The sequence below is a fragment of the Microtus ochrogaster genome, chromosome 10 (assembly GCF_000317375.1).
Source record: "Microtus ochrogaster isolate Prairie Vole_2 chromosome 10, MicOch1.0, whole genome shotgun sequence".
Classification (NCBI taxonomy): domain Eukaryota; kingdom Metazoa; phylum Chordata; class Mammalia; order Rodentia; family Cricetidae; genus Microtus; species Microtus ochrogaster.
This window is the reverse complement of record NC_022016.1, coordinates 53,665,243-53,669,113: the sequence shown is the minus strand read 5'-3', so window position 1 is coordinate 53,669,113 and position 3,871 is coordinate 53,665,243.

Genomic DNA, 3,871 nt, shown 5'->3' with positions numbered 1-3,871 from the left:
CACACACACACGTATACATATACATATTCCACATTCTAGCCCCTCATCAGCTGGATCCCCTAACCTTGGTGAGCCCTGAGAGCTGGGATGGATGGGTGGACGAATGTGCTATGAATATGATGGACAAGCAGAAGCTGGACTAATTGCTGCTATGGCTCCTGGGGCTGTGGCTGTGGTGGCTGCTGAAAGCAGAAAGCTTATGAAGCTTCTCAGGGTACCGAAACTGACCCGGACCTCAATAAGGCCTCCAGTGTCACTAGCTGTCAGCTGGCTTTGACAATCACCGCTTCTGTCGCTCTCAGGGCCAAACAAGTTATTATTAGTCCCTCGCTAGCTTTGCCAGGTGACACCTCCGATGTGTGGGTCATGATGACAACGGTTGCCTAGGTTACGTTCAGGGAATTGAAGGCGACTTTTGTTGAAACTATTGACTTTTCATTTGTGCCAGTGACCTTTCACCTTAGGAGGCAGAGCATCCCTCTTAGCCACCCACACCACCATTGTCTAAGCCCATGTAACGGAATGAGCCATGAAGCCTGTGAATAGGCTGGTCTCACCTCTAGTTTCTTTTCCCATGACTTAAACCACTGGCTTCCTTGTCCCCTAAGTGGCCCCAAGCCCTGAGCTTAGAGAGGCCAAGCTAAGCCTCAAGTCTTCCTCTCCATGCTTAGCTACCCTGTGAATAAACTCTTTTAAAAAGCTCATTTCAGTGATAGGAAAGGACATGAGTCTGTGCTCATGACGTCCTTGGGAGCTCAGAGGAGATTGACTGAAGGCAGCACCCAGAAGAATTGATGTTCATTGGTGGGTTGTACTCACCCAAATGGGTGAATGAATTGATGATAGACTCATTGGACTTTTGTAAGGAAAAATTAGATCAGGAACTCTCATCTTTTCCTCCCCAAGAATTTTGAGTAGCAGGGCCCAAATCTGAGAGTATGGCAATCAGCCCCTGAGGAGGCACCCAGACACCCGAACTGATGACTCTGCTTGGCAGCAGGCTTGGTAAATGCCAACAGTGACTACGCACAAGAACATGACAGTGGTTTCATGTCTGTGATGGCAGGGTTATCTGTCAATTTCATGCAGTTTAAAATCACCACTGTAGAGAGTTTCACATTGGCCTTCAGGTGTATTTGTGGGGAATTATCGTGGTAGCGTTGAGGTGGGAAGATCAACCCAACTATGGATGGATGATGTAGGGTGCCACTATATATTCTGTGAATGTGTTTTATTGCAATTTGTTACTAAAGAAGCTGCTTTAGCCTATGACAAGGCAGAATATACCTGGTATGAAAGACAACTGAATATGGGTGGCGGGGGAGGCAGAGTCATGGGAGATGGCAGCAGCTGCTAGATAATTAAGTAACACCATGGCCACGTTGCAATACAGGGATGACTAGAAATAGGTTAATTTAAGATATAAAAGCTACTTAGTAATAAGCCTGAGCCACCAGTCAAACAGTTGGTAATTAATATTTAACCTCAGAGTGGATATTCAGGAACTGGTGGGCTGCATGACACCATTCCCTAGATGGGGGATCCTGAGCTGTGGAAACTCTCACACCTTGCCTCCATTATCTTATTGCTCAAGTCCAGTGCATACATGTGTGCATAATAACACCAGAGGCACCAACCCTCCCTACCCCCTTTTGGGAAGCAGTGTTTCTATTGGAGCACAGTGAAGGTAGCTGTTTTGCCTCCTATCCTGCCCCTTCAAACCCATAGATTGTTACAACAAGGGTTATTCTTCCTCAGGACTCTCTCCTCACCTAAATTATTTTTCTTAATTTGGCACACTTTAGTGTGAAGCATGAACTCACAAAAGGAATAAAAAAACAATTTATTAAAAGACAAACTCACAGATAAAGAGTGTGACTAAAGCCACCACTGACACTGTGCCTCTTTGCTGTTTGGCCTCCAGCTACCATAGTATGAACTAGAGCAGGAACAGGAGCATACTTTCTTCTCCAGTCCTGACAGGGCACACAAGGTCACACCCTAAGGCCAGTACCCCAAAGCTACTGGCAGAATGAATTCCCATAGCCTTTCCCTCTTTTGTCTAAAATAAGAAGGTTCTAAAAACTAATACAAAACTATATATACTAAGAATAATTATCAAGTATTGTCCTAGGAGGAAGAAAGGATGTGTAAAATTATCTTTGTATTTCTAAGATAATTTGTATATTGATACAAATTCAAATTATATTTGTTATATTGAGTATGCTCCTATTTCTGTTTACAATATTTGTACACAAATGCAAAATTACTTTGTCATATCGTATGTATGTTTCTACCTTGACTTAAGATATTTTGTATATTGATGGATATTTAGGATATTTTTATCATATTGCACTATACATTTCTACCTTTGATCAAGATATATATATATATATATTTATAATTCAAGGTCATTGCCCTTATTGCTGCACATCTGTTTAAAGATTGTTTTTTATATGTTAAGCTTTAGTCTTTAAGCTATAATAATAGGTATTAAGAATTACAGGTCAGTAGTCACCCATGTGTGTCATACTTTTAGTTATGTTAGTCAGGTTCTCTAGATGCACAGAGGTGTACTCTGCATAGATAGGTAATCAGTAATCTTCAAACACTTCAAAGAATTGTAGAACATGGCATTTAAATAACTCAGGATTCTGGGATGTGAGACACGATTGCTCCTGGCAGCACTGATCTATTCCCAAGAGAATGTTGGGCACTGAAGATACTTCATTTGGAGCTTGTTTTCTTCTTGGCAAAGCTGGCCTTTGGACAAACATTGCCTTTGCCTCAAATACTGACAATATGCTCACTCTCCAAACTAGACAAGTAGAACACAAGCAGAAGCGACTGCCAAACCTTGTCAAGACAGGGTAGGACAGTCTTTTGAATTTTCCTGCTTCTGAAAAGGGTCTACCAGATAGATTCTCTAGGTCTTAGCCAAAATTGTTTGCCCAAACATTGTGAATGAGACTTCAGGTGATTGTTCAGGTAGTCAGCTGTCTCTATCATTTCTTGCATCTTTTGGAAGTCGCTTGCTTGCACTTCCTGCTTATTCAGGTAATATTAATTTCCTTTTCTCATCTTAGAAGGGATTGAAGACAAGATAGTTAATATTGTAGTTTTCTTTAGTTATAATAAAAGACAAATTAGATATGAAACTTTAGACTCACAAAGATAGTATAAAAGATAGAATATATTTTTTAATTTTGTCAGATACAAATAGACTAAATATTGTAACTACAATTCTTTCTTGATATCTGTTTCATGGGATGTAATTTTCCTATGTTCAAGTTAAAATCTTCCTTTTTAATTAGAAAGAAAGGGGGAGATGATGTAGGATGTCTTTCTGTATGCTGTGAATTTGTGTTGCTTTTATTGATTGATGAATAAAGCTATTTTGGCCAACGACTCAGCCGAGTAAAGTCAGATGGGAAATCTAAACAGAAGTAGAGGGATAGAATAGGTGGAGTCACAGAGACATTGTGTAGCCACCAAAGGAGAAAGAGGTGCAAACATGACTGGTAAGCCATGAGCCTCAAGGTAAAGAATAAACTATTAGATATGGGTTCATTTATAGTGAGAGCCAGCCAGGAGGAGGCCAAAACCATTGACCATTGACCAAACAATTATATTTAATATACTAGCCTCTGAGTGATTATTTCATAAGCAGCTGTGGGGACCCTGTGGGCAAGAGAGAAACAGGTCCAGGGGGACCAAGTGACACAGAGAAAAACTTCCAGTTACATATCTTCTTCTCCAACTCACCAAGAGGAAAGACATTGCACACAAGTCAGTGGCCTAAGGTCATTTTCCCAAAGCGATTGGTGGAATGAATTCCCACAACATTAGCGTTTTCTGTTTGTCCTGTAGG